The sequence below is a fragment of the Rhinatrema bivittatum genome, chromosome 2 (genome assembly GCF_901001135.1).
Source record: "Rhinatrema bivittatum chromosome 2, aRhiBiv1.1, whole genome shotgun sequence".
NCBI classification, from domain to species: Eukaryota; Metazoa; Chordata; class Amphibia; order Gymnophiona; family Rhinatrematidae; genus Rhinatrema; species Rhinatrema bivittatum.
Window position 1 is genome coordinate 191,891,627 of NC_042616.1, and position 11,314 is coordinate 191,902,940.

At 42.5% G+C, this 11,314-nt stretch overlaps 1 long non-coding RNA gene across 1 annotated transcript; it reads left to right on the top strand.

Annotated features, from left to right (window-relative positions):
- The first annotated feature begins 738 nt into the window (after window positions 1-738).
- On the top strand, window positions 739-10,778 carry LOC115084305. Its single transcript, XR_003854518.1, has 2 exons — window positions 739-876; window positions 10,164-10,778. It is a non-coding gene; the product is annotated as an uncharacterized LOC115084305 (long non-coding RNA).
- Window positions 10,779-11,314: the final 536 nt, after the last annotated feature.

The window sequence follows — 11,314 nt, forward strand, 5'->3', positions numbered from 1 at the left end:
CGAAAAGTCTCCTTACCTTTTTGCCGTCCATGCTGTCTTCACGGCATCCACCCCGACTCCTCCTCTTCCGTGGCAGACGCCACCCCAACTCTGCCCCTTTTTAGCTATTGCACACGAAAAGGGACTTTTCGCGTGCGAAATGTCCCTTTTTGCGTGCGCTAGCTTTTGAAAATGACCCCCTAAGTGAGGTATGTCTGTGTGTTTGTGCCTGTCTGGAAGTGGATTTCAGACTCTCAGTGGGGTGTTTTTGTCTCTCAGTGTCTGTCTGTGTATGTAGTAACTATGACTGTCTGTATGTGGGGTCTCTGGATGTCTGTTTCACTCTCTGTCCAGCCTTGGACTATGTGAAGAGAATAAAATGGCTGTTTTGAGCCACTGGTTGGCAGTGTGGTTGCCTGCTGATTATCCTTTATGTGTGTGTGTGTGTATATGTGTATATATAAATATTAAACACACACACCCACCCACACACACACACACACACTCACACACACACACACACACACATACATAGTATGCATGTGACTATTTTACCTCTAAATAAATGTAACAGCATGAAAAAAATATATTGTTTTGTAACCCAGAGGTGAACTTTCTGATTGTTTATGACTGGCAGAGAAAAAGATGGCTGGGCGCCTGGCCAGCGTCCTGTTGTTTGGATCGTATCTTACTATTCTGTCTGTTCACAGATTCAGGATTAGAACTTCGCACGCCCACTTGTTTGTGCAGCATTATAAAGGGGAGGGGGGGATCTTTTGGGGAAGCCAGAAGTTTCACCTGTGGAATGGACTCGCTGCCCGGGACTAACCCGAACACTCTGGCTCCTGTCTTCGGCTGAAATCGGGACTTCCCAGTCTGATGCAGTGATAGGATGCAGTAAGTACTGATGATTACAGTGTTCTGATGTCTGCTGTATTATAGTGTATATAATAAAGACCTATTAACTAAACTATTGTGTGTGTGTGTGTGTGGGTCCACTTAGACTTATAATCTCATAGATAATACAATATATAAGGCAGTAAAAATATTTAAGTGTCCTAATAAATGTGCATAACATAAATATAAGGAAATGGAAACACTGTGCAAAATTACATCAAAACAAAAGCCGAAACCCTTTACTGATCAACTCAAAAAAATAAGAAAGCAAGGGGAAAAATGACAGAGTTTAAAGACTCTACAAACAAATTACCTTAAATACATCAAACACGGCACCAGAAACAGATCATACATTGTAATTTACATCTACCGCCTCTCGCTTTGTTAGCATGCATATACAGTTAGTGGCACATTGAAGTGATTAAGGAAAGCACCTGTAACCCATATTTCTAATAAAGTATTTTAATAGGTTAAAAGAATTAAAAAAGAACAGGCAGATGAATGAAAACAAAAGTGTATATTGCTGATACCACTTGAGTCCCATTGTGTGGCAAGAGGCAGTGGATGTAAATTACAGTACATGATCTTTTTCTGATGCCGTGTTCGATATATTTAAGGAAATTTTTTGTAGAGTCTTTAAACTCTGTAATCTTTCCCCTTGCTTTTTTTTTTTACTTGAACACTATGCAAAATAACATGAAAATAAGAAAATTGTGATTATTAATCATTCGCAATCTCGTTTAATAATCTAATGATATAAGATGTCATAATATAAGAAAAGCTAGCCAACGCCATGTACTGAAAAATGGAAAAATATCTAAGTGACTATGTAAGAAATTATTAAAGTCTTTATATAAATCCTTGGAAAAAGGAAACCTGCTTCAAGATGTAGGAAAAGCAGCTGCTTAGAGGTAGATTCAGTGGGAATATTCCATGGATAAGCTTCTCCAATAGGAGTCTGGTTGAGTTGAAATGTTCACATCAAAGCATCTTATGCTACAATGAAAGTCTGCAAAAGGTGGACATGCGCCGGATGTTCACTACTGAGTGCTAGTCACTTAGCTTTTTTTTTTTCAATTTTCAGTTCACGGAGTTAGCTAGCTTTTCTTATATTATGATGTCTTATGTCATTAGATTATTACATGAGATTGTGAGTGATTAATAAACAGAATGTTCTTATTTTCATGTTATTTTGCAATTTCCATCTCCTTATATGATAGAGAGAGAGAGAGAGAGAGAAAGGGAGAGAGAGAGAGAGAGAGAGTAAGTAAACCATCTTTGGGGGCACCAAACAATTGCATGAAAGGATGGGTGTTTGCGGCTCAATACGTTTGCTATACTCTGTCTTAGAGCATGGCCATCATTAATTATTATCGTCGGATGATGCCTAGTAAGAAGGTCACCACTCTCAACAATAAGTGTCTGTGAAATTGATAGAATGAGAGCTATACATTGTGACACCAATATTATAATATTCATTCCTCACTCTTAAAAGCTACATTTGCACACAGGGTTACAGCTTTGCAATAGCTCACATGGTGAAGTGTGTAGAGAATTAAAAGGATTTCCAGATTCATAGTTCTGTGCTCTGTCAAAAGCAGCTTAATATCAATTCTCTCAAAAATCAGAGGTTGGCCAAAGGAAATCCTCTGATTATGGTCTTGCAGTGATGTCAGGTAAGGATAAGAAGTAAAAAAAAGGTTTGTTCACAATTCAAGTCACTATACTGCCTCATTTAAATATATCAGAACTATTTACACACCCTGACTGTATGGTATTCAGTTGGGAAAAAGAAAAATAGAAATCTATCATTTGTGGTAGAAAAAGTGTAATAATTAGAAGGAATTAAGAAGAATGCTGTAGAGGAGTTAAGAAAGGATCATATGTATGCAGAATAGCAAAATTAATTCGAAAACCTTATTTTCTTTTCATACTTTGCCTTGCCTTACGTTAGACACCAAGGAGGAACAATCCCTTCACAAAAGCTTCAGTCTCTATTCCACTTCTCCTAGGATAAGATGGCTTGTCAGGTAGGAAGTAAATATAGAAAACAAATTAGCACAGGAAGGATAAGGGAACAGAAAAAGGAATGTTCAACTGCCTCATACAACACAATCATCTTCAACATTTAATGTTCTAACTTGTGAAACACAGAAAAATACAGAAGCATAATACTAATAAGTAGTAATCACTTCTATAGCATTACTCAATGTACACTGTGCTGTTCGAAAATATTTAAGAGACATTCCTTTCTCAGTAGAGCTGAAGATCTAATCAAGACAAACACACAGGGCAAAGAGACTTTGTAAATTTCATTTATTAAGAAAATGGTTGCAATCAATAAGAATGTGAGCAGGATAATCAGGAGTTGAGATTTAAAAGCAGCCTCAAAAAGGTATTTTTTTAACCTGGATTTGAATAAGGCCAGGAAAGGAATATGATACACCAACTCTAAGAGGCCGGCATCTTCCTCACGTCGGGCCGTGATGGGATGGAATCCACCAGATTCCACTCTGGCCTCCTCTTCACTTTGGGCCGTGGTGGGATGGGTTCCACCACAGCCCCATCTGGCTTCCTGCACTAGGGGGAGGGAGGAAGCTGTGCATGCCTATGTGCAACTAAGAGGGAACAGCAGTAGTGGGTGGCAGCTCTTATCTTTCCGGGGCAGGGGGTAGAGTCATAGCTTCATAAGTTGGTGGAGCACAACATATCCCATTTTAAAGCTGGTGGTGCCTGTGCACCACTGTGCACTGTGGACACGACACCCATGCACATACAGTCTACAACTAGTTAGCTATGGATATCAAATTTAATCAATATAAATCAGATTTAGAAGGAATCAGTAGAAATATTGATTCATGATTCTATCTCTCCACAATGCTGACACAGCATCTGAAATTTCCACTCATTCTTCTACCTCCTTCAGGCTCCTCCTCTAGATCAGTGTTTCCCAACCCTCTCCTGGAAGCACACCTATCCAGTCAGGTTTTCAGGATAGCCACAATGTATATTCATGAAATAAATTTGCATACATTGGAGACCCAGTGTATGCAAATCCATCTGTTTCGGTGAACCTGAAAAATGAACAAAATGTTTCTGAAATTTTGGAAAAATTTATTTTTCAGGTTAGTGCGCACTAACGTTTAAATGTTAGCACACACTAAAGGGGAGCTAGTGCTCACTAACGGCCCGAACTGTGGGAAAAATTAAATTTCTTATGGCGGGCTGAAACCGAAGCCCGAACCAATAGGTTCAGGTTTCGCACATCTCTAGCAATTATTCATGTAAGCACCTATAGCATCCAAAATGAGTTAACACATTTAGCAACACCACCTTCTGGAAAGATTCATTGAACAAATAATGAAGAGCTGTGTCCATAGGCTAGTTGTGAAGGTGCTCATGTTGCTGCTTGCCTGGTTCTGTGAAATACAAGGCATAAGGTTCAAGGTCCAGTTCTACAGGCTGAAGAGAATTTATGCTCACTTCTATGAACCAAAAATGGAATATTACAAAAAAATGCTGATAGTAGTGAAAAAAGTCAAGATCAACATACTTTCTGAAACTGCTGAGAACTGTCTATAGCTCCTCTGTGCCAGACATTGCAAGGCTACATGCTTTGTTTTTCTCTTGGTTTGGTTTACCAAATCAACAGGAGACACTTCTCTTCACAAAGCCAAAAACATATCCTGGTTGGAAAGTTACAGTGACTCTGTCCAGAAAGTATGCAATGTGATCCATGATTGACAGGGATGAAATCACCCATGACTGTTAGAGAGATGCTACTGAAAAGATATAAGCCATAAAACAAGGGCAAAATTCCAGAGCACACACCATTATAACCATCATGAAGAAGGATATGTGCCGAATGATCACCTGATCTTCCCTTTAAGAGTCTATATGGGAGAGAATGAGTGGCCAAGTAGTCCGAATAATAACTTGGGAACCAAGCAATTTGTGTTTAAATTCTACTTTTGTCACTCTCATCTGTTGTAATCTTGGGCAAGTAAATTTTAAAAGGTGCATGCATGTGCCCATATTAGGCATGTGTGTGCAAGTACACGCGTAACATTTAAAATATCCCTACTGCGGATATGTGTTAGAGCCTTTACACGCGTACTCACAAGCTGAGGATAGTACCTTAAGAAGTCAAGATCACCAAAGGTACATGTAAACTCAGAGTCAAAATCAGGCTGGAGTCAAGATTCAAGAATTCAAAATGAGGAGAAGCAGGTTAAGGGAGGATCTAGCAAGAATATTTAAGGATCCAAGTAAACTGAGGTAAGAGCAGGATCAAGCCAAGGATCATAAATGCAGGAATATAGACTCTAAACTAATCTGTTGTAGCAGCAGAAACCAGGAAATTAAATGCAGGAGACCGAGACAATATTGTCTGGCTTCTGTTAGCCTAATCAGGGAGGCTGAAGGCAGTTATTGATGCTAATCCAGAACTAGTCTTAGATTGTTCAGGACGATGTGGCTGGACACTATACTATGGAAGTCACTGACTTGGGAAATTGCAGTGTACTTGCTGGACTTGATAAATGTTCATAAAAAAAGAGGATCAATTACAGAGTGACAGTTATGCATTATTTATTTATTTAAAGCTTTTATAGTCTGTTTATATTGAAACCTATCATTCTAAGCGGATTTCAGTAAAAATATCATCTTAGAATATAGATTTACAAATGGCCCAGCCCCAGAATGCACCTGACATGCTCCAACTCTGTCCTTCGTATATACACATGTAATTTGTAGCTTTTAAAATATGCATTGCTCATGCATGGCTCGTATACTCACATATATGGGCCTTTCAAACCAGCGTGCAGGCACACTTTGGCAAGTGTGTGTCGTGCACGCCAAAACACGCAGCCATTTTATAACTTGCGCATGCCTATGTGCATAAATCCAGTTTCTACCATGTAAGTCGGGAAATTTTAAAAGGGGCGAACGTCCAACCATTGCCAGTTTCACCAGTTTGTCCACCAGTTCGCCCAGTTAACAGCTTTGTCTTCCAAATTCCTCTGGTTTGATAGTCTGCACTCCCCCAGTTACCCTAGACCTTTTAAACCCCTGAGAAATGGCTCTTTCTTTTCATTTTTAAACTTACACTTCCTCCATAGCAGAAGTAAACTTATGTGCAGGGGATATGGGTGTGTGTCCAGGTGTGCAAGTATTTACATGCACATCTCCTGGCCACGCCCCGAAACATCCATTTCCTGCCCAGACCATGCCCACACCCCAACCCTTTTTGAAAAATGTTGAGATGTGTGTGCAATGGGAGATACGTGCACATCTGGGCATCTTTTAAAATTCGGTGGGCATGCGCAAGCCCAACTTGTGCACGTATCTCCCGATTTTGGAATGCGCCCTGCTTTTTAAATTCACCTCTAAATCTGGTGGCTATGGCACACGTGGGCTGTTAGCCGCACATGTTTACTTCTGCTTTTGATGAGTTGTAAGTCTGCATAAATCTCTGGGTCAATTGGGGGGAGTGCAGGATGAAGAACCAGAGGGGTTTGGATGACCTCAAGACAGACTGGGCAAACTGGTGGACTAATTGGTAAAACTGGGAATGTACTTCACACAAGCACGTTTTAAAATCTACTTACCTGTGTGCATTGAAGCTGACAAAGTCCTAAGGAAGATATGCAAATTATGTTTGCTCAAGTAACCGCTTAAAATTAGGAGCACATATAAATGCGCTAGACGTATTTTAAATCATATGCGCACAACTGTGCGCACAATTTTAAATTGTAGCATTTGTGTGTTCACGTTCCCATACACATGCATATGGGCATCTGCGTGCTCATTTTAAAGTTACCATCAAAGCTATTTAATAATTTGAAAACTAAAGTAACTATCTTACATTTAATTCTATTTTCTACTGGCAATTAGTGCAGACTCTGGAAATGGGGTTTGATATGTTCTATATAGGGCGAGGTGTATTGAGGCAACAAATCACATTTTGAATCATTTGCAATACTCTAGATCAGTGGTTCTCAACCTTTTTTTGGCCGGGACACACCTGACAAATGGTTCTCACATGCGTGACACACTGAACATGTGACCATCACGGGGCTAAATGTAAACATGCACTCTGCATCCACAGGAATCCTCTCAACCCCCAGCAATGAGTGCAGAGCAGATCTAGGGCATAACCGGTACAACTCACCATACAAAAAAAAAAGATATTCTGGTTCTGATGACATCTCAGTAAAAGCAAAACAAATTCCCTTTACTACCAGGCACAATAGCCTTCCTTATGAAAAGACAGTAATTTACCACTAATGCATATCCTATTGAGAAAACACATCAAATAAGATTGATACAAATGCCTACATGCTAGTAAAATACCTCACTTTGGTCACACACCCAGAACTGACCTTCACCAAGTAGAGATAAAACACAAATTATAAATATGGAGACAGAAACTGGAACGGAAAACCAAAAAAGCCACTCTGCATACAGTGCGAACCTGGAGAAATGGAAAGAGAAATATAGCACCTAACAGACTCAGGATTTGCAATAATGCACACAAACTAACCTGCACAAAGTTACACCTGTATTACGGAACATACGCAAACAGTAATAACCCTATCTAAGAAATACAACTATTAAACCAGGCCATAAACACTAAAACATTTCCTATTGGGAAAACAGAATAAGCCAAGCTGCTACAGAGCCCCACACAGAAATCATTGTAAAGTTATACCAAAAATGTTACAAAACAGCTGCTAAACAGAATAATATTCAATTAAATACTCATAAAAATTATTAAAACATGTCCAAATATCAATAAAATACTTCAAAACAGCAGACATCGCATAATACCCAATAATTAAAATGGCAGTCAATCAAGAAAAATAAATTTAAAAAGCCACCTTTACTTACCCTCTCCAGCAACTCTCCTACTCCTTTCCCTTCCAGGCCAATAGCACTAACCAGAAGCAGCAAGGGCTGCTGAAGCTCTGTCCTCGATCTTCTTCCTTAGCACCCACAACCAGTCACTCACAACACACACACCCCCAATTAGACCCCACGACCAGTCTCGGTCTCTTTCACACCAGTCATCTTCCTGACCAGTTTCTCTCTCTCAATCACACTCATGTTCTCTTACATACAAGCTCTCAATCACACACAAAAGCTCTTACACCCATTCACACCAGCTCTCACCCAGGCTTCCATTCACACCCCTACACACAAGCTCTCACCAAGGCACCCATTCACACCCAATGACACAAGCTCTCACCCAGGCATTCATTCACACCCAATGACACAAGCTCTCACCCAGGTACCCATTCACACCCTCAGACACAAGCTCTCACCCAGGCATCCATTCACACCCACAGACACAAGCTCTCACCCAGGCATCCATTCACACCCACAGACACAAGCTCTCACCCAGGCATCCATTCACACCCACAGACACAAGCTCTCACCCAGGCATCCATTCACACCCAATGACACAAGCTCTCACCCAGGTACCCATTCACACCCACAGACACAAGCTCTCACCCAGGTACCCATTCACACCCACAGACACAAGCTCTCACCCAGGTACCCATTCACACCCTCAGACACAAGCTCTCACCCAGGTACCCATTCACACCCTCAGACACAAGCTCTCACCCAGGCATTCATTCACACCCTCAGACACAAGCTCTCACCCAGGCCCCCATTCGCACACAAGCTCTCACCCAGGCACCCATTCACACCCTCAGACCCAAGCTCTCACCCAGGCACCCATTCACACCCTCAGACACAAGCTCTCACCCAGGCACCCATTCACACCCAATGACACAAGCTCTCACCCAGGCATCCATTCACACCCACAGACACAAGCTCTCACCCAGGCATCCATTCACACCCACAGACACAAGCTCTCACCCAGGCCCCCATTCACACACAAGCTCTCACCCAGGCACCCATTCACACACAGACACACCAGCTCTCACCAAAAATAACTTCTTCCTTCACTGCAGGGATGGGCGCCAGTTCAGCCATGGCTTTAATCCGGCGGGCCTTCTTTTTTTGGCGCCACGGGGATGGGCGCCTCAGTCAGAGGTCGGGTTTCCTCTTCATCGCTAGGGGTCGGGTTTTCTCTTCACCGCTACGGGGATGGGCTCCCGTAGCGGCCTTGTACCGTCGCGGTCGGGTTCCTCTTCACCGCTACGGGGATGGGCTCCCGTAGCGGCCTTGCACCGTCGCGGTTGGGTTTCCTCTTCACCGCTACGGGGATGGGCTCCCGTAGCGGCCTTGCACCGTCGCGGTCGGGTTTTCTCTTCACCGCTACGGGGATGGGCTCCCGTAGCGGCCTTGCACCGTCGCGGTCGGGTTTCCTCTTCACCGCTACGGGGATGGGCTCCCGTAGAGGCCTTGCACCGTCGCAGTCGGGGCTCCCGTAGCGGCCTTGCACCGTCGCGGTCGGGTTTCCTCTTCACCGCTACGGGGATGGGCTCCCGTAGCGGCCTTGCACCGTCGGGGTCGGGTTCCTCTTCACCGCTACGGGGATGGGCTCCCGTAGCGGCCTTGCACCGTCACGGTCGGGTTTCCTCTTCACCGCTACGGGGATGGGCTCCCGTAGCGGCCTTGCTACGTCAGGGTTCTACACTGCTATTCCTCCCACCCCACTCCCGGGCAGTGCCATGCCTGCCTCACCGGCCAATCAAAGGCTTCCTCCCTTCTTCCTACTCCCACTGGCAGGTGGCAGGGAGGAGGCTTCCGATTGGCCTGCGCGGGGGAAGGCAAAATGAAGGAGGCTTCCGATTGGGCTGTGGGGGTAGGAAGAAAGGAGGCTTTCAATTGGACCGCGGGGGCTGGAAAAAAGGGAGAAGGAAAGTACAACGGGGCAGTGGGACACCGGGAGACGCGACACACCTACTGGTGTTTGGCGACACACTAGTGTGTCGCGACACACCGGTTGAGAAGCGCTGCTCTAGATGATGTAGGGCTCTACTGGGACTCTACTACAAAAACTGTACCTTCGGTGTAGGTAGAGGAGAAGTATACCAAGTGGTCTCTAGCTCCCATGTGAGGACTACTATGTTGGTTGCTTCCTGTTCCTATAAAAGAGGGAAGCATCTAGAAAGAGTGTGGATTTTTAGCTAAGCTTTTCAAGAGGCAGGATGATGCTCTTCCTGTTCATGTTTCTGTCCAGTTATTTTTTTTGGGAAAGAAGACTTTTGGGCCTTATAAGGTAAGGCTTGGGTTTAGAAAGAGTAGTAAAAGTGTTCTTTCATTTTTGATTAAGAACTTGCTTTGTTCATTTTTGTAAATTTCTTTTGCAGGAAGTTCTATCTGCCCTTCCTTCCTTTTGGTTCTGGATTTATGGAGACTTGACCTATTTTTGTTGTCAACTAAATTCCCCTTGCTAGAGGAATTTAGACTCCATCAACTATAGGTTGAAAGAGTCTGGAACATCCAGCTATGTCCCTGAAAAGGAATGGAGGACAAAAGGAAAACAGTGCTACCCATCTGGTGCTATCCACTTGAAATATCATCCAGATATTTTGGCGGGAAGTCAGGAGATGCCATCCAGATACCATCAATGGAAATGAGGAGGTTGAAGAAACAATAAGAAGTCTTTTAAAGACATCTGAATTAAGATATAAGAAATGTGACTTTGAATTATGCCATCTAAACCAATCCAAGTATCATATCCACTATTTTGAGAGCAAGCTCCAAAACTGCTCCTAAAATTGGGATGGGATATGGAAATGAATAGTAGATAATGCCACCCTTACAGAGTTATAGATTTATTGGAAGAGGATTATGTAATGGACTGTATTGAATAAGGACTTGTGCATTGTCATGTATTTCAATTTAAAATCAACTGTCAGTAAAGTTATATTGGAACCTCATCCAAATATTTTGGGAGACCACAATAAAGTGCATTGCAATAATCTAACACAATCAGAAAGAAAGCTTGGACCAATAGGCAACATCATATTGAGAAAAAAAATATTTGAGTCATCTAATTACTCACGGTATATAAAAATCAGATGTAACCCCATCTTGCAAATGAGATTTTGTTGATATATTAGCATCTAGAGCAACTTCTGGTCACACATTTCTGGGGAAAAGTCAATTAGGTGATTGACAAGGTAGTGGGGGGGGGGGCAGACTTCAGCTAATCCGTTGTGCTTCTGTCTGAATCACATTAACACGAATCCATTCTGATTTAACCATATATTCATGTCATGCAGACAAAGGAACATTAACTTCAGAGCATCCAGAGAATTGCCATGGACTGGCAAAATCGATTGAAGATCATCAGCATACAGTCTAAATGGAACTTTATGTGCTTAAATAAGAGAACAGAGAGGTTGCAAATATAAGTTGAATATAATGGAAGACAGGGTTGACCCCTAAGGAACTCCAATGGAAAAGGTGACCATGACAAATTTTGCACCCCATTTCTGACCTGTTGTTTACACCC